The sequence below is a fragment of the Sinocyclocheilus grahami genome, unplaced genomic scaffold (assembly GCF_001515645.1).
Source record: "Sinocyclocheilus grahami isolate Dianchi unplaced genomic scaffold, SAMN03320097.WGS_v1.1 scaffold743.1, whole genome shotgun sequence".
Classification (NCBI taxonomy): domain Eukaryota; kingdom Metazoa; phylum Chordata; class Actinopteri; order Cypriniformes; family Cyprinidae; genus Sinocyclocheilus; species Sinocyclocheilus grahami.
The window spans coordinates 583,136-604,626 of NW_015505922.1; positions in this window are offsets into that span (position 1 = coordinate 583,136).

Genomic DNA, 21,491 nt, shown 5'->3' on the forward strand with positions numbered 1-21,491 from the left:
CTAAGATGTTCTAACTGTCTTAGCACATTGCTTTGCAGTTGCTAGGATGTTATTTGTAGTTGCTATGTGGCTAATAGGTGGTTCCTTTAATCTAGGTTGCTATGCAATCTTAGATGTTATTGTTGTGGTGGCAGTCGCCAGGGTGTTGCTATGCAGTTACTAGGGCATTCTAGGTGTTTTTAGCATGTTGCTTTGTGGTTGCTATGGCAACCTTAGATGTTGTTTTTGTTGTGACGGTGGTTGTTAGGGTGTTGCTATGCATTTGCTAAGATGTTCTAATTGTTAGAACTTTGCTTTGCAGTTGCTAGGATGTTGATGTGGTTGATAGCTGGAAGCTTTTTATCTAGGTTGTTTTCAGTATGTTACTCAAAACTATTTTTTTTTATATAAAAATGTGAATATTTAAAAAAACTGTTCACTATTATCCTTGACTGTTGCTAAGATGTTGCTAGGGCAATCTTACATGTTGTTGTTGTTGTTGTCACTAGGGTGTTGCTAAGATGTTCCAGTTGTTTTAGCACATTGCTTTGCAGTTGCTAGGATGTTATAGGTGGTTGCTACGGTGTTGCTATTTGGTTAAATAGTTGATCTGGATAGATGCTAGGTGATTCAGTGTTTCCCATACATACATTTATTTATTTGTGGCGACCCGCCACAATATCAACACTGACCGCCACAAATAGATTTTTCAAAAGGCTTTGACTTCATTGAGTAAACGAAGTAGATATGTAAAGACAAAACACAGCATGGGTGTTTTTAAATGAATGTTTTTTGAAAGGAACTGACTGTCTTCATAAATTTCATTTTCATTTTATCTTTCCTATTATGTTTGATAAATTAGCTTTAATGAGTGCAGTTCTGCTTTGTGTACAGCATTTACTGGGAAGCCGCTGTATTTCTACCATTCCAAAAGTGACTATATATATATATATATATATATATATATATACTGTATATATATATATATATAGTTCGTGTCCCTAACAGTAAATAGCAACAGTAATATTAATAGTGTTTCACAATATTATGTTCTCAATGGTGTTTCTAGACTGGTGTTTCTCCCCAACTCAGGCTGTTCTTAAGTCCCCACGGCTTACATCAAAACCTCAAATCAAAAATGTAAAATGGATTGCGTTATTCTCTGAGGATTCTCTTCTGAAAGTTAACCACTTTTTAGTTTCATCTGTATGTAATTAGTTGCTAAATTCAAAGGCGGATGGGCTCCTCTTATGTTTAAATTCACTGCTGGACACAGGGATAAAGGCTGATTAACTCTGAAGTCAGATTTATATATATACACGCAATTCGAGTTAATTAAACTTGTCTTCTGTGATGGATAAAAATATAACCTCCTCTTACTCTTGTTAAGGACACTGGCTCTGGGCCAAAACCTAGTGTTAGTAAAGATGCTTTGAAACAGTAAAATAGTTAACTACAATCGAAGCTACTCAAGGGGGCATATATTTTGTAATTTATCTTTAACTATCAAATTATATAAATTACATTTATTTAGAACATACAGTATATATACACAGTAGGTGCAGTGTAATCTTGATTAAGATATCAGATTCCAAAAATTAAGTACTAGTAATTAGATTACAATACATTTTAAAATACTATTTTTACTGATTACATGATCACATATTATTCACATGGTCACATGACATGCAGGTAAACAGGTAGAATATTTCATATTTTTTTAATGTTTTATTTTGATTGTTGTGATTTTAAACATTTTTATTGTAATTTTTATGATTTAATTATTAGCTTTTAATTAAACTTACAAACCCCAGTTTGGGAATATTTGAACTTATATGATGTTTAATACACTTCATGTTGTTAATGACAATGAATGGAATATATATTCTTTCTCTTTGTATTTTTGAATCAATGTTGATTAAGATTATCATATTTAAATCAATGGAATCAGTGACGGACTACAATTTGTGAACTCAGTTAAAAAAAATATCAAGTGACAGTCAGTTTAACTTTATCATAAATGTCCATGCATGCATGCATTTTTTACTAATAAACAGATTCAGATCTTAAAAGCCTCACAAGCCAGACAGTTGTCACATGTTGTAGTTTACTCTGCAGAATAGTGGAAGCTTATTATGCTGCAGCATTCTGTTTTGAAGACAACGCCAAAGAAATTGGCAGAAAGTAATAGGAGCTTTTTGGAGTTTTCTCTTCAACCAGATGTAATGAACATCATCATTTAAGACATAAGAGTTTTGCAAAAACTTCAAATGATTGTTAAGACACAATGCCATCAGTCATGCAAACTGAGGCAAATTAGCAGCCGCTTGTTTTTCAGAAGCACTCACTGTAACAAACTGCTAACTTCTAAACAACACTTAAAGGGTTAGTTCACCCAAAAATGAAAATTTGCCTGTTTTACTCGCCCTCGAGCCATCCTAGGTGTATATGACTTTCTTCTTTTAGACGAAAGAGTTAGATTAAACATTGTCCTGGCTATTCCAAGCTCTATCATTGCAGTCAGCGGGTGTTGCAGTTGAACAGTCCACATGTCATCAAATAAAGCACACGCATCCATAGTAAAATGTGCCGCAGACGGCTCCGGGGGGTGAATAAAGGCCTTCTGTAGCGAATCCACGTGTTTTTGTAAGAAAAATATTCATATTTCAAATGTAATAAACACTTTTCTCTCACTTCCGCTGACTGTCATATGCGGAAGCCATTCCGGCGGATGACGCAGCACGTATGCGCAGCACGCGCGCCTCTGAGATATGCTAGTCTCGCAAGTTTGTTTATAGGAGTAAAGGAAGCAAAGTTTCTTTAGGAAACCAGTCTCCTCTTGGTTTATATTGAAATACTCCGACATTTTTCTTTGCAAATCCTCGATTTGTACTTCTAATTTGTGACCAGCGTTTTGTTTTGTTCTCTCTCCGCATTCGTCACTAATCACGCTACGCCGCCGTCTTACGTCATCTGCCGGAACGGCTTCCGCCTGTGACAGATGGCGGAAGTGATAGAAAAGTGTTTATTACATTTGAAATATGGATATCTTTCTTACAAAAACACATGGATTGGCTACAGGAGGCCTTTATTCACCCCCCGGAGCCGTGTGAAGCACGTTTTATTATGGATGCGTGCGCTTTATTTGATGACTTGTGGACTGAAGCACTGCAATGATAGAGCTTGGAATAGCCAGGACAATTTTTAATATAACTCCGACTGGATTCGTCTGAAAGAAGAAAGTCATATACACCTAGGATGCCTCGAGGGTGAATAAAACACACACTAATTTTCATTTTTGGGTGAACTAACCCTTTAAAAACACCAAGCAAACCAATTACTCAAAACTGTCATTTGCATACAGTGTGTTTATTTTAACAACAGTATTTTAAATGCCATAATAATAAAATGTGTAAGATTATGTTTAGAGGGACCTTTTAGTAGTTGTCGCTCCAATAATACTGAAAGATTAACTTAATTTGCTAGGAGTCATCTTTATATAACAGTGCCTGTGATGTTGCCTATGTACACACCAATGGCAGCTCACTAGAACAGAGCCTTAGATTAGGATTTATCACTGTATGTGAAAGTAGAGACATATTTTTAGGATATTTGTTTTACGTGTGCTTTTCAGTGTGGGTAAATTTGTCTATTTAAGCAGGTTTTCCATATTTACAATAACAATAATGGTCGTTATCAGCAGAGGTTTTGAGTCCAGGGGCAAAAGTCAAGCCAAGATGAAATTTAATCAAAGCATAAAAATGAAACTCAACGAAAGGGTAAAGAGGGCAAACAAATGCCATCAAAATGCCATTTAAAAAAAGCCTTGCCCTTTCATGGGTTTCATCACATGACACTCTGGAGAACATTGGTGATGTTTGTGTAAAAGGTCATAAATGAAAACAAAGCCTTTCGTTTGAGTGAGGCCGACAGACCTTGGTACTTGATTGTTGTGATGAACGAAGAAGAAGTGAAGAAGACTCTCCATAATGCCCCTGTAAAGGCTTGTTCACATCAAGAACAAAACACATCCTTTAAAGGATGATACAAGTCTTCTAGTCTCAAGGTCACATGAGATTTTCATAACTCCACTGTCCACTGGAAATTTGTCACAATGTATTTTGACAGCTGAACGATCGACACATTAACCCTACATCCTAACCTAAACTGATTAAACCAACTGCACATCTATTCTTCACAGTCTAGCAGGAATTCAATGTTTTAAAATCTTGATTGAGAAAAATATTTGTTCTTGATGTCAATAGGCCTTGATATGCAGAAAGTATTTCGGTTTCAAACTAATTTTAGACAGACAACAATTGAACTGGGATTTTACCACTGATATTTAACACATAATTCAGTGTCTGATTTTTTTAAAAGTCCATTCTATCTCCCTCAATCATTTCCTACTAAAGTTCAATAATAAACGCTTGGTGGGAAATGTAATTATCATCACCTTTTGAGACGTGACATGGGCTATACATCATCCACTTCATTCCCATTCCAGTATTCCTTCCACCACAGCAGTGAGTCTACGTTTGGAATATGCATATTTCTCATCTTTGACAATGACACTGTATCAACTCGGCTTATTTAAATGACATTGAAATGGATATTCTGCAGCCCAAAAGAATGTCATCTGAAAAGACCTTTCCAGTTTCAGTTTTATAAACTTTTCATTGAGACTATATTGCACATATTTGTGTATGCAACACTTCTTAATATGACTGTCATCAGCTCTTCTTTGGCATTCTATAAGTGTGGAAAAAATGTTTGATTTAAAGGTTTTATTTATTTTTACTTCTTGTCCGAATTTGTCAAGGATTCATGTCATTCGTTCAATACTAATAATGATAGACTGACAAAAAAAAATTTAAAGTTTAATTTCAAGATGCCATACTTTCAGTATTATTACTAAAAGTGGAATACTGCATGCTACTGATAAAAATACTATGTGAAAATATGCAACATCAAGCCTTTCAAACTATAGTATGCAACAATTTTAACTATGTTGTTGATGTTTTGGAATTAAAAACATTATTTTGGATCCTTTTAAGTCTTTTTCATAGGTGTAGCAAGTCAAGTGATTTTGAACGAATTGGTTGAATAAATGATTTAATGACTCGCTTGTAATACCTGTAAATAGTTTCGTTGCTGAATGAATCACTAGATTTAAACGAATCAGTTGAACGAATCAGTCAATGACTCACCCATGAACCGCTCAGTCACTTGTCGCCTCCTACTGGAGTAACTACGTAACTAAAATCCCCACCACATGGAATGAAAATATGTCTGGAAAGGGCAACAGAAACATAAAGAACAGAGTAAGTTGAACTACAGCGCATTTATAATACAGTACGTACAGCGTCTGCGTCACGGGGGGGCCTGAGGGGGCCCGGCCCGGCCACCTCGGCCACTGTGCCCCCTCACCTCTGGGTTTAATTTCAAGATGCCATACTTTCAGTATTATTACTAAAAGTGGAATACTGCATGCTACTGATAAAAATACTATGTGAAAATATGCAACATCAAGCCTTTCAAACTATAGTATGCAACAATTTTAGCTATGTTGTTGATGTTTTGGAATTAAAAACATTATTTTGGATCCTTTTAAGTCTTTTTCATAGGTGTAGCAAGTCAAGTGCTTTGTTCCTAAATGCGTATTTTGAACGAATTGGTTGAATAAATGATTTAATGACTCGCTTGTAATACCTGTAAATAGTTTCGTTGCTGAATGAATCACTAGATTTAAACGAATCAGTTGAACGAATCAGTCAATGACTCACCCATGAACCGCTCAGTCACTTGTCGCCTCCTACTGGAGTAACTACGTAACTAAAATCCCCACCACATGGAATGAAAATATGTCTGGAAAGGGCAACAGAAACATAAAGAACAGAGTAAGTTGAACTACAGCGCATTTATAATACAGTACGTACAGCGTCTGCGTCACGGGGGGGCCTGAGGGGGCCCGGCCCGGCCACCTCGGCCACTGTGCCCCCTCACCTCTGGTGCCGTCTCCGTAGTGGGCGCCCTGATTTTAGTCGGTGAGGCAAGGTACTGCCCTGGGATGGTCTCCCAGGCTGTTAAATACACAGATTAAAAGTGAAATGTTTTCATTTCCGTTCGTTCTTAGCAAAAATATATATTTTTTTTCGTTCAGGTTATGCAGAGCGAAATAAGAACAGTGCTGCATTTAGAAAGAATTCTCATTAACTTTGCTATTATTCTTGAATTTTCAAACTGCTAACACTTTGCACTTTCGAATTATGCCTTTACTGTATGACCAAAAATTACGGAGTAGTCTATTTTATGTTTCGGCTGTTTGATCGCGCCGGCGCCTCACGCGTACACTAAGCTACTGCATTCATTGGAAACAGCGCAGCCGTTCACCGTGCCGTTCGGCGTGAGACCCGGTCCACTGTGGCATATTTTTGCTCATTATGATATTTTTCCGTCGATACTGGAACGCGCGTGAACTACAAAGCCTATTTTACCTCATAAGGCTAATAGTTTAGCTTCAGCTACATCGCAAATATGGACACATTTGGATTTGTGCCTGAGAGAGTTAAGCCCAACTTTACCTTATAAATAAATAAATACATTTGTTTCGGCATGTTAAACAACCCCATCCCCCCACCCACCCCCCCAAAAGTGCGGCCCCCCAATAAATTATGCCTGCCCCCTCACTTTGTGCGCTCTGGTGCCGACCCTGGGTACATATATTACATTTAACAATACATTAAGATTTTAGCTTTTTTTGAAGTTCTTTTCTAGTTAAAGGGTTTTGAACATTGGCTTTTCTGAGGTAGGTTAAATGTATCTGTAGTTCACAAGCTGTTTTCTTGACGTCTTCTGCAGTTTAAACGCTGACTGAGCGATTACATTAGAGGTTATATATTTTACGATGTACTGCATCTTTCAACATACCTTTTGATGTCCATTCATGTTTTGTTTTGTTTTTCATTATTTACGCTGTAATGAAGAGGAAGAGATGATTGGTTGACGAGCACTCCGTGCTGCCACTTGAACGGAGGCTAAAGTTAACTGTCACTCAAAAAAGAGCGCCAAATATGAAAGAGCGCTTAAAACTGTGTTGCCAAGTCAGCAGTTTTCCCGCGGAATTGGACTACTTTAACACTGTTGCCGCCAGGTTGTTTTTTATGTCCACTGGTTGAAGTGACCCCTACTGACGTGATATTACCCCCTGGAATCCGAAGTTTTAATTCTTAATAGATAGAACATTTGCAATGATTTTGCTGGAGATATAAAGTATGATAATATCGTAATGTTTTTTTGTTTTTTTTGGCCATCAAGTTTCATAAAGATTGGCATTAGTTTTGCAGTTTTCATATTATATCTAATTTAAACGGTTGCAAAAACGGCACTAGAGTCGGCTAAAGTCCAGTCAATTCAAAATACAGATAAAAAATTTAAACGTCTTGAAAGTATGAAAATGTATGTGTAAAAATAAGTGGGTAAATATTGCTTTTTATTTAATATTTTATCTCCTTATATATACAGCATTTCTGTTAGTTGAACATCTTTTGCAGATAAGGCACAATGACAAGCTTAGTGGAAAATAAATAGATAGACAGACAGACAGACGGATGGATAGATACAGTAGATAGATAGATAGATAGATAGACAGACGGACGGATGGATGGATGGATGGATGCCTGGCAAACACAAATATTACAGAGTTTGATTGGCCTTTGACGTCATCAAAAGTTATGTTTATATTAGGCCACTTTGACCAATCGTCTTCCTAGTCGCTGAAAGTACTGCAAGTTTTTCTTGAAATTTAGCCACTTTTTTCATTTTGGGTAATACATATGGCTGCAAAGTGACAGAACTTAATGTGCAGGCAAAATTTCTATTTTGATTATGATGTTTTTGGGTCTATCTGACCTGCATGATTTTAATGTTAAAGGCGACTGCACAGACTTGAAATAAAAACTTGTTTACTGTACTTTAGTATGCCAGTTTCTCAACTTCAATTTACATTTATACATTTGATAGGAGCTTTTATCCAAAGAAATGTACACTTGCTCATCTGTATTCTTTGCCTTTTTTTTTTTACCCCTTAGTGTAAGCAATTAGAACAGACCCAAGACCCATTTTTAGGATTCATCCCACCAGTTGGGTTTGCACAAGACTTTCAACTGTTCTACAGATTTCATTTTTGCTCTGCAACCTTCAAAAGGAGATCATCACAAGTACATCGCAATATGGTGCCTCAGATCATTTAAATCAATATAGTTGTTGCACTCCACACATGCATCAAACGGCATAAACATCATTAATACAAATTAGGACAAAAGGTGAGCGTGTCCTTTCCATTTCCATTGACGACACAATTAGGGGCGTTGAAATATTAATCCGTGTTTGTATGGAGGCCTCAATGGATCGCATGACCTGTTTGTCATAATCCTGCATTTCGAGACTCCGGAGAGAAAGTCAGGCGTGCGCTGATAAAGCAAAGAACCGCGGCTAATTAAAACGAAGGAGAGGAGAACAGATGGCTTCTTCACAGCTGGAAACTTCACTGTGTCTGGGACAACACAGCCTGGAATACCACTGGGATAAATATGCTGCCCCCTTTGTTTTGCTTTCTGGATGCAGTCACTTTGAGCTAATGCCCTTTGAATTTCCCTACAAACCATGACCGACTCGGAATACTTGATCAGGCGCTGAAACGTGTCTGCGGTGTAAATGAATGGTGTGATTATGTTTTAAAAATCAGCATTCCCAAAGAAACGGCGAGAGGCTGCGTTCTGTCACTGCCAATGAACGCAACAGTTCGTTTTCCATTCCGCAAGCTTTTTTTCTGGGAACTTATTAGAGCAATATTTTCTTTACTGTCTATAGGCACATCATGCACTTGAGAGAATGGCAATAAACACTTTTAAAAACGGAGCACGATTTCCGTTTGCCTTGCCTGGTTGTTTTGGCTGTAGGCACTTTTCACTCCTCTCAAAAGGCCTTTCCAACTTCATTCAACGTGCCACTCTTGAGCAAGGCACCGAACCCCCAACTGCTCCCCGGGCGCCGCAGCAAAAAAATGGCTGCCCACTGCTCTGTGTGTGTGTTCACGGTGTGTGTGTGTTCACTGTTTCTGACAATTAGTGTGAGCTGTTTTGTTTCTGTTTTATGTGTAGAAATTTTATAATAGGTGTTTGTGAGGTGAGAATTAATATTTCACAGATTTGACATGCTTCAGACATTAACCCTCAAGCATCCTTCGTCTAGCCCTTAATCCGTCCTTCGTGGACAAATTTGGGCATGAAGGTCTCAGGTGTGATCCCGATTTTATTTATTTTTTTATTTATATATAAATGTCATATCACCATTTTCGATAAAATAAAATCTGTCAATTTATGCAATTTTTTGTGATTTTTGGTGGGTTTTTTATTTATTTCCCTCTAAAAGTACCATATTTTATGTAAAATATGCTTATTTTTGTGTTATATTTAATATTGCTTTTACTTCCAGTAAAATAATTCCAGTAAGTTCAGACAGCCAAAACCTAAAAATGTGGTGACGTTAGAGACATCTGGTGGCTTATGATGATATAAAAATATCAAAATATCAAAAATATCAATAGACACTATAGTTTTCAATGGCTTTTTTGTGGGTGTTGGTGTTTTTGGGTGTGTGTGAGAGAGAGAGAGAGAGAGAGAGAGAGAGAGAGAGAGAGAGAGTGTGATTGTTTGACACATTAAGAATGTTGTATAAATTATATGACAAATAAAAAAAAATGCTTTGAATTTTTGTATTTCCCATTCATTTCCTATGGGAGAAATTTAGGAGGTTTTTTTTTCAACCTCTTAACTTTGTTAAATTAAGTCCTCTATTGTTTGTGTGTTCAGGTGGCAAACTTAGAAAAAGTAGCCAAGTCTTGAACCACTCAGATTAAGGAAACTATGAAAAAAAGAGGTTGCCCAATTTGTCCAGAGGGATTTTTATGTAAAATATGTTTATTTGTTGTTAGATTTAATATTTATTTTACTTCAGTAAGAAATATAATTGCAGTAAGTTCAGACACCCAAAACCTAAAAATATTGGTGACTTTGGTGCCATGTGATCGTATAAAAATATCAAACATTTCAATGCCACTATTTGGCTGTAGTACTCAATGGCTTTGTGTGTGTGTGTGTGTGTGTGTGTGTGTGTGTGTGTGTGTGTGTGTGTGTGTGTGTGTGTTTGACACATTGAGAATGTTGTATAGGCTCAAACCTTCATTTCTGTGTATGTTTAATCTGCATTGTGTTGGATTTATTTATTTTCTTTTTGACAAATAAAAAAAAATGCTGAATTTTAGTATTTCCTATGGATGCCCATTTTTGGGCACAAAGGTCAAATTATGGAGTTTTTTTTTTTCAACCACTTAACATTGTTGAATCAAGTCCTCTATTTTGTGTGTGTTCAGGTGGCAAACTTACGAAAAATAGCCAAGTCTTGAACCGCTCAGATTAAGGAAACTATTTAGAAAATAAAATAAAATGATTTTGCCCAAATTTGTCCCGAAGGATGATTGAGGGTTAAAGGAGTAGTTCACCCAAAAATCTTAATTTACTGAAAATGTACTCACCCTCAGGACATCCTTAGTTTGTTTCTTCATGGGAACAGATTTGGAGAAATGTAGCATTCCGTCGCTTGTTCACCAATGGATGCTCTGCAGTGAATGGGTGCCATCAGAATGAGAGTCCAAACAGCTGATAAAAACATCACAATAATCCACAAGTAATCCACAAACTCATCTACATCTTGAATGGCCTGGGGATGAGTACAGTTTCAGCACTTTTTAATTTTGGGGTGAATTATTTCTTTAAACTATAGTGCTATTTTAGTAGCATTAATGCAATATTATATTATTTATTATTTTGAATTAGTTTTTATTTTTAAATTATTTTCTGTTTTCATTGTCATTTAATTTTTTTTTTAGATTTAGTAATATAATATTTTACTATTTTAGTCAAATTTATTAGTTGTTATAATTTTTTTTTAAAAGTCTGTTTTTATTTACATTTAATCACTTTAGAAATTTAGAACTAAATGAAAATTGGAAATGTTGCCTTGGCAACTAGCTAAATAATTTTTAATAACATTTAACATTTATTTAATTTATCCTAAATGTTTTTAATAGCTTTAGACTATTTTTAGTTAATGACAACAACAACTGCCTCAAACCGTGCAGTTTTTTAAAGATGTTAAAGGTGTGATATTGACTTTCTAAGTGATCTTCAGATGATAATACAGGCAAATCCCACAGACTTGCATAGAAAGCGGGACTTGAGCCATATCTAGAGACCAAAATATTACATGATACATGAGGGTGGGCTTTTTGACTTTTTGAACAACCACCTAGCAACCACCCACAACACCCTAGCAACCGTGTTTCAATGCTCTAAAATACACCTAGAAAACACCAGAATTGTGGCAGCGAGTTATGAGCAAGCACTCATATTTTCTTCAAAATTGCATTTGATTACAAAAAAAGTATCCAGGTTTTAGCACCAGCCCTTTGTTTCAAACCGTATTCATGCAGTTTACATGTAATCACACTTATCAAAAGATTTCCTGCTAAAGAAAAGTAATGGTTATTAGCTTTCCTGGAAACACTTCACTGGCTATAGATGCTCTTTCATAGGACAGATCCATTTGATCAAGCATCTTCTTATCTCTAACAGCATGTGTTCTGCCATGGGCATCTCTTTAATACTGGAAAATGAATCACGTTTCCTAACTGCGGGAAAGGTGCGATTCATAACAGTGCTTCCCCTTCCATCGAGGTACAGCATGTTTCATTGTTGGCTTACGAGGTTAACACTGTAATAACTTGCTTGATTCTTATCAAAGCCGCTGCTAATGAGCTGGTTTCGTGGTCATACAGGCGAGTGGTATCAAACGCCTGCCTTGAAGTCCACCGACTTCATTACGAATAGGACGTGACAGAGAATTCTTCAGCCAAAACAGTTGCATGCTAAGCAGTGAGGTGGTTTCTTATAATAAGGAACAAATCTGTGAACATTTTTAGTGGCGTTGTGTTGATGACAATTTTGGTGTTGAATGGGCAACGTCATAAGAAATTGAGGTTTGAGAGGTTTTTGTAACTAGCAGTGTAATTTTGTGTAATTTAATCATCAAATTGAATGAAAGTAAGCTTTTTTGTTGTTGTTGTTGTCATGGTTTTAAAGAGGTCGTAATATGGAAAATTGGATGTTTCTTGCTCTATCCCAACTTAAATGTTAGAATATATAAATTGTTGTATTATGTATATTATATAATTTATTGTTATTCTAGTAGAACATTTATTTATCTAGTGTATATACAGTACATTACTGTTCACAAGAGTAGGATTTTTTAATATCTATACTAAGCAAGGCTGAATTAATTTGATCAAAAATGCAGTAAAACAGCAATGCTGTGAAATATTGTGTAATATTGTGAAATGTTATTACAATTTAAAATAGCTGTTTTCTATGTGAATATATAGTAAAAGGCATTTTGTTCCTGTGATCAAAGCTGTATTTCCAGCATCATTCCTCCAGTCTTCAGTGTCACATAATCTTCAGAAATCATTCTAATATGCTGATTTGCTGCTCAGGAAACTTTTCTGATTATTATCAATGTTGAAAACAGTTGTGCTGCTTTACATTATAAATCCCTTTACTGTCACTTTTGATCAATTTATTGCATAGTTGCTGAATAAAAATATTAATTTCTTTCCAAAAATTAAATAAAAACAAATTAATTATCTATATTGCTGTTGCAGAGCTTGTTTTTTTAATCTGTTCTTTTAAGTGAATCAGAATGATTCAATCAGTCTGATATATATATATATATATATATATACATATATATTTTTTCTTTCTTTTTTTTTTCAAATGCTCATGCAAAACTAAATTCCGATGTTTTTGACGCGTGAAACCTTGACTAACGTTTATAAGATGTCATGAAAGTGTAGAAAGTGGGGTTAGTTGAGATGGTGAGCAGAGGCACATGAAGGATGAAGTGAGAGGTCAGGTGCTGAGGGAGAGTCTGTGCTGAAAGCAAGGTCAGTCCGGAGGTGCAAAGTCAGACTGTTGATGGGTTAGAGGTGGTCAGGCAATGTTTCTCCATGCTGGACTAACAGGTCACCTAATGCATGCACTCGTGGAGTCTGATGCCCTGGAGCAGAGGTCAGCAGCCTTTTCACATGATGTGCTGTTGTTCTTGTTAATTACTGTACTATAACGTTAAAGATCATATGTGTTGAGTTGAAAAGTCCTGTATCATACAGTATTTGCTTAACGGAATCCAATGATTGTTTTTAAATGAGGTGCATGCTGATTACAAAAAATAGTGGCTGTTTGACTCTAGAATATCAAACTTTCTCACAAAATTATGCATTTAATAACATTTTTGCTTTTACAACCATTTCTAAGGTGAAGAAGTCTTGTTTTATCCCTTAATCAACATCTGTCTGTCTATCTGTCTATCTGTCTGTCTGTCTGTCTGTCTGTCTGTCTATCTATCTATCTATCTATCTATCTATCTATATATCTATATATCTATCTATCTGTCTGTCTGTCTGTCTGTCTGTCTATCTATCTATCTATCTATATATCTATATATCTATCTATCTACCATTGCTTCTATCTATCTATCTATCTATCTATCTATCTATCTATCTATCTATCTATCTATCTATCTATCTATCTATCTATCTATCTATCTATCTATCTATATATCTATCTATCTACCATTGCTTCTATCTATCTATCTATCTATCTATCTATCTATCTATCTATCTATCTATCTATCTATCTATCTATCTATCTATCTACCATTGCTTCTATCTATCTATCTGTCTGTCTGTCTGTCTAGAATGATGCTTGAAAGTTAATATACTGTATTACCCTTTGAGATTAATCATGTCTGTTGTTATAGTTAACTTTTAAAATGGCTAACTTTACAGTGGCTGTCCTCTTTTAAGGCCGCTTGAAATAGCCAGGATTAATGATTTATTTGACAGCTGCCTTATAAAATAATACAAACAAAGAATTTTTAACGATCATGAATGAGAAACTATCCGTGTCGTGATATTCTGTGAACAAATCACTGGCGCTCCGTCTACTAAAGTCGAGCCCACGGGGCGTTATCTAACAGGACCGTTACTCATTTATGACAGCGCGGCATGGCTTCATTTCATCCTGCTCTTTTAATGTGCTGAAAGACACATCGCTCCCCTCAGCATCACATCAGTGCAGAGACATCGTCACTTCTGTAAGTGACACTGAGATGAAACATTAGAGAGATCAGCGTGTAGCTTTCAGCTTTTCTTCTGTCGTTGAGTGATGATTTAACGATGTGTATCAACAGGACGTCTTCGCTACTTGTTAGTAAACCACCGAGTCGTTGACTAAATTATATGTTCTTTGTAGTTACTGTTACACGCCTCACCTGGAAACACTCAAAACATGCTCATCTGTCAATGCAAATTGTCAAGATCTCCTTAATGTCTCAATTGTTTCTCTTAGACTGCAATAAGGCCATACAAGATGAGTTCTTCATCAGATTTGGAAAAATGCAGCATTCCGTCACTTTCTCACCACCGGATCCTCTGCAGTGAATGGGTGCCGTCAGAATGAGAGTCCAAACAGCTGATAAAAACATTGCAATAATCCACAAGTAATCCACACCCCTCCAGTCCATCAGTTAACATCTGGAGAAGACAAAAACTGAATGTTTGTACGAAACAAATCCATCAAGTCGTTTTAACTTTAAACCGTTGCTTCTGGCAAAAATTCTAGTCCATAATCCATAATAACACTTCCTCCAGTGAAAAAGTCCATCTCCTGTTGTTTCTCACATCAAAGTTCACCCACATATTTGTTTTGAACTGTTTTGGCTTGTAAATGGTGCTTGATCTGTGCAGATTTCTCTCCTGATTCAGATCGAATTACTTTTTAATGCTGGAGTTGGACTCATATTTTAACCAGAAGTAATGGTTTAAAGTTAAAAATGTCTTAATGATGGATCTGTTTCTCACAAATATGCATCTTTTGGCTTCACACGACATTAGTTGATTTTCTGGAGTGATGTGGATTACTTGCTGTGGATTATTGTGATGTTTTTATCAGCTGTTTGGACTCTCATTCTGACGGCACCCATTCACTGCGGAGGATCCATTGGTGAGCAAGTGATGCAATGCTACATTTCTCAAAATCTGATGAAGAAACAAACTCATCTACATCTTGGATGGCCTGAAGGTGAGGACATTTTCAGCAAATGTTAATTTTTTTGGAGAACTATTTCTTGAAATGGAGCACAAATTGCTAAACCTTTCAGATCTTGTTTGATTTTCAGAAGAATTGTGTCTCCAACCATGCTTAAATTGATTAAATGCTTAATTACAAATCCGTAATGAAACATTAAAAATCTCTATATGAACATTTTTCATCAAAATTTTCAAAATGATGATTTTATAGCTTTATAGTCTACTGTATGTCTCAATTATTGACTTCAGTTTGTCTTCTAAACTGTGAAAGAGCATATTTAAACAATTAGATCATCAAATAAGTCTATATGTATGCGACTGGCATTAGACGCAACCACACATTTGACTTTCTCAGTGGTGTCAGAAGTTTCTTGTCCTGTTTTTCCTCTACTTTTCTCAGCCGCCATGTAGACTGACACAAACATATTGTAATGCATGACGAGGATTGGGGGAATTAGGAAGATAACAGCAACAACTTTTGGAGCCTTTCATGTAAAAACTTTCTAAACAACGTCTTGTCACTTTCTTATAAATTATGCAGTCTATACTGCTGCGTGCTTGTCAAAGTAATCGTCACAGCACAGTTGCTGTTTAAGACGTGTTTTTAACCTTTCATGTGGAATATTACGCAACGACACAAACTAATTACCGCCCTGATGCCAAAATCAAAACAATATTCAGCAGCAAACTCTTTTGAAATTGCACACTGCCCCCTGCATGTCCAGCTGACAACCTTGTGAATTATTTCAAGCCTTATCATTGTGTTGTTGTTATTTTATTCAAGATTGTAAATAGGATCTACCAGGAGGCTTTAGGATGCAAAAGCTGCCTGTCAAACTGACTGTACATGGACTCATATTTGTATGAGATGTCATAAGATATTTCAACACCCACAGCCACAACTCTTTTTTTGTGCCTGGATTGTGCAACATCTCAATATTGTTGCATTTTGTTCATCTTTTAGTGATCCTGTGTTTTTATATAAATAATAACTGACAGACCACTCTAAAAATGCCTTATATATTTGTCCAATGTCTGCCTTTCTACAAGCACAGATTCTAGACCTATATTTCCCCAAATGTACAGTATATAACAGGAGCACACTTCATGGAGTACTGTATAACAAACGAATGCAATTTGTTTGACTTGCCTTTCTATTGCTAATGCGATGATTGAACCAGATGTAATATCAGAATTGATTTTATTTTATTCATTTTTTATTTTTTTTTATTTTTTTTGCTAACACTACACATATTATGAAAAGAAAACAATATTCGATTTTGCTAATACATTATATTTATTTGTTTGCTTTAAAAAAATACAATATGCTTATTTTGTTTTCAACATTAGATACTGCATTAGGTATCATGAACTAACAATGAAAAAAAAAACGTTTACAGTATTTAGTACACTAAATTAATTTCAGTTCCTAAATATGCGAAATGAATTTGTACATTTAAAGTTGCATAAATGAACATTATTTGATGTTGTTTTTTATTTTAATATTTTATTTGATTATTAAATTGTATTTAATTTTATGTTTTGTTTATTTTATTTGCTTTATTTGCTTAAGCTTATTTTTATATATAATGCATTAGGTATTATTGATTAACAATGAAACTTATTAAGCATAAAGTAGATTAATTTCTTGATTAATTTCATTTTACATATACAAAGGAATTTTTAAATTTCAAGTTGTGTAAATTAATATTATTTGATGAAAAAAATTAATTTTATAAGTTTTTATTTTTGCTAACAATTTACAATGAGCTTAATTTTTTAACATTAGTTGCATTAAGTATTTTTTTTACATCATTTAGTAATCTAGATTTCAATATCTCTATATACGTATATATAAGTGCATTTTTACATTTCAAGTTTAGTGTATTATGAAGAAAAATATTTTATTTTATTAATTTTATTTTAATATTTTTGTTTTATAATTCACTATTTTAATCATTTTAATCAGACTATCAAAACATTTTACACATATTGGATTAAAATGTCAAACAATCTATTTTTATTTCCATGCTGATAATTAGACACCACACCATTAAATTAACCATGCAGGTGACAATGTGGTAGATTATCATTGCATACTGCATTTGACATGCTATTTTCACACTGTTTGACACATGCTATTTTAGTACACTAGTACTGCATTGCAAACATGAGTGCCAGTGAGTTCATGTATTCCCAGTGTCCAACATATGGCATCCCGTATCCCAGAATAACCTGTGCAACTTCTGCTTTCCATCCTGCACGTCTTTACACGCACCGCTGCCAGTCCTGATCTCTAATTTATCTGACCTTTGTTTGCATGTGTTTTTACAGACCATTGCTTTTATAGGCAGTGTTAATTTTAGCTCAGAAGTGCACCGTTCAGAGAAGCCTTCAGGTAACCAAGGACAAACCTGAGCGATCTGCAGTAACCCTGACGTAAATATGTGAGTAAATTATACTTAAAATGTCAACTCACAGACTTAGATGTCCATTTATTTCATCCCTGGACTCAAAAAATCGCATACAGGGCTAAAATTAACTAAAACGGAAACAATAAAAAAAGTATAAATGTTGCCTTAGTAACTAACCGAAATATGTTGAAGCACAAAAAAGATTGATTGATTGTTTGATTGATTGAAAAAAAACAACTAGAACAAAAACTGAAAGAAATTTTATTTTATTTTTGTTTTTATTTTTGCTAACAGTTTACAATAAGCTTAATTTTTTCATTATTAGTTAATGAATGAGGTATCATGAACTTTTACGGCATTTAGTCATTTAGATTAATTTCAATTTTAATATACAAATGCTTTTTTACATTTCAAGTTGTATAAATGAACATTTCTTGATGTATTATGAAGAAACAATATTTTATTATTAAGTAAAATAAGTTATTTACTGAATAAATAAATAAAAAACTTTAACAAAAACAAATTAAATATAATTAGTAATAATAAAGAACTAATAAACTACATTTATGATAAAATGATAAAAATATTCACAAATTTAAAAAAATCTAACTAAAAATAAAATTAAAATGAAAACTGAAAATATAAAATTAAAAGCTAACTTAAAATATTGAAAACTATAGTAGTATATAAATGATAGTAAAATAACTGGTCACATATTAGATCTTAATATCTCACTTTAAAAATAAAATAAAAACAATTTTCACTCAGAAATTGCTAGGGAATTTCAGAAATAATTACAAAGAAATGGCAAGTAACACATTGAATTAAATGTCAGATTTTGAAGTAAAAAGACAGAGGCAGAGGGCAACAGTTCAAATAGAGAGTGGACTGGGTGTGGGGTCCATAGTGATTTTATTAGCCCTTTCACTTACTCTGGAGATGTAAAGATCTTGGAGGTTGGGTAGAGGGGCACCAATAATCGCCTCAGCAGTCCTGACTATCCACTGTAATCTCTTGATGTCTGATTTGATTGTCTGATTGGCTGATTTGGTATAACCAAACAGTTATAGATGAACACAGGACAGACTCAATGATGGCAGAGTAGAACTGTTTCTGCTGGGCCTTTTTAGCAATAGAGTCAATGTGATTGTCCCACTTCAGGTCCTGAGAGATAGTGGTTCCCAGGAATCTGAATGACTCCACTACAGCCACAGTGCTGTTCATGATGGTGAGTGGGGGGAGTGCGGGGGGGTTCTTCTGAAGTCCACAATCATCTCCACTGTTTCGAGCGTGTTGAGCTCCAGCTTGTTGTGACTGCACCAGACAGCCAGCTGCTCAACCTCCTGTCTGTAAGCAGATCTTTTTAGCAATAGAGTAAATGTGATTGTCCCACTTCAGGTCCTGAGAGATAATGGTTCCCAGGAATCTGAATGACTCCACTACAGCCACAGTGCTGTTCATGATGATGAGTGGGGGGAGTGTGGGGGGTTTCTCCTGAAGTCCACAATCATCTCCACTGTTTCGAGCGTGTTGAGCTCCAGGTTGTTGTGACTGCACCAGGCAGCCAGCTGCTCAACCTCCTGTCTGTAAGCAGACTCGTCGCCGTCCTTGATGAGGCCGATAAGTGTGGTGTCGTCCGCAAACTTCAGGAGCTTGACAGAGGGGTCCTTTGAAGAGCAGTCATTCGTCTAGAGGGAGAAGAGCAGTGGGGAGAGAACACAGCCCTGAGGGGTGCCAGTGCTGACGGTGAGTCCTGGATGTGAGTTTGCCCAGCCTCACAAGCTGCTGCCTGTCTGTCAGGAAGCTGGTGATCCACTGGCAGATGGAGGTGGGCACAGAGTGCTGTGTGAGTTTGTCTGAGACAAGGTCAGGCATGATGATACTGAAGGCCGAACTGAAGTCCACAAATAAGATCCTTGCGTAATTCCCAGGTCTGTCAAGATGTTGCAGGATGTAATGCAGTCCCATGTTGACTGCATCGTCCACAGACCTGTTTGCTCTTTAGGCAAGCTGAAGAGGATCCAGCAAGGGTCCAGAGATGTCCTTCAGGTAGGCCAGGACCAGCCTCTCAAATGATTTCATGACCACAGACGTGAGAGCGACAGGTCTGTGATAATTAAGACCAGTGATTTTGAGCTTTTTGGGGACCGGAGTGATGGTGGAGCGTTTGAAGCAGCAGGGAACTTCGCACAGCTCCAGTGATCTGTTGAAGATTTGTGTGAAGATGGGGACCAGTTTTTAAGCACAGACTTTTAGACAGGCAGGTGATACACCATCTGAGTCTGAAGCTTTCTTCAGGCAAATGTTACCCTTGCAAAAAAAGATCCCAGTAATCTCACAGTAATCACAATTTCTTATTAAAGAACAATTAATAAGCATACTCAACAATGTCTCAAACTGTGCTCAGATTGTCCAAGGTCCTGCAATCAAAAATCTGAGATCTTGAAATGAATATTTCTCATCTGATTCTCCCAAGATCAAATGTAATTCTGCATTTTTATTTTTATTTGTACTAATAAACCATGGGAGAAACGTCTGAGACAAAGTCATTTCTGTATATTCTATGAAGGAAAAACATTTGAGCGATATCATTTTCCTTCAAATATCTTTCCGTCTTGATCAAGTGAAACTCTTCTGAACATTTACAAAAGGCCTCATTGTACTGATAAAGCTTTTTAATTAAGTAACACGTCTCATTCAAAATGAGACATTCACATCATAAATTTGTGCTGTATCTGTAAAAACATTGTTTTATCAGCTGTTGTGTATTATAGTGTGTTATAACACAGCTGTTTCATCCTCTAGTTCTTCAAGTGTGAACTTTCACAGCTGTATCTGTGAGAATTGAATGTTTTATACTGTGTATTTATGGACACGTCTAATTTAAACCCAGCATTGCTACATTAAGTGTTCAAAAACCTGTGAAAGAGAACAAAATAGATCAGGCCTTTGACAAATAACTGTTTGCTTTTTCCAAAGCTCATTGCACAGTTTATTTCTTTCCCTGGCATTGTTTGATATGAAGTACAACACCGCTGTTATTGCACGCTTTGTTGACATGTTACTGTATAACGCGTGTTATTGTCTAATAGAGTTAGTCTGAGTTTAGCATGTTGCAAGCTAACAATTGGATTTGCATTGATTTTAACATTGCAGCCTTGTTATAAGCCAATTTCTGATTTGATTTAATGATCTTTGTGAGCTCATCACAAATGCATCCTTGTCTTTGGAACATGCAAAATAGGCTCTGCATATTAATATTAATCTGGAAATATAATGTTAAACTGGACCAGTAGTGTGCCTGTGATGACTTAAAATGCTGCCTAGGTAGTTTTGCAACAGAGTTTATGAACTTCAGAGAAACATGTATCTATAATTGCAAAAAGCTGAGCAGCTCAGCATTCCATTAACAATATGATGATGGATCCAGAAGTAATATCACTTTATTTTATTTTTTGCTATTTGATTAACATTAGTTTGATGCAGTAGGCATTATGAACTAACAATGAAAAATAATTTTACATTTATTAAAATGGGTAAATTTTAATTTCTACTTATAAAGGTGCATTTTTCACATTTAAAGTTATGTAATTTAAAACTAGTTGAAGTATTATGCTAACTCACTTTATGTATTTATTTTAATTAGCTTATTTATTTTTGCTAACACTTTAGAATAAGCATAAAGTCTTTAACATTACTTAATACAGTAGGCATATAAACTAACAATGCAAAATAATTTTACAACATTTCTTACAATGGGTAAATTTTAATTTTACAGCGTTTCTTAAAATGGGTACATTTTAATTTATATCTTTACAAATGCTTTTTTTTTT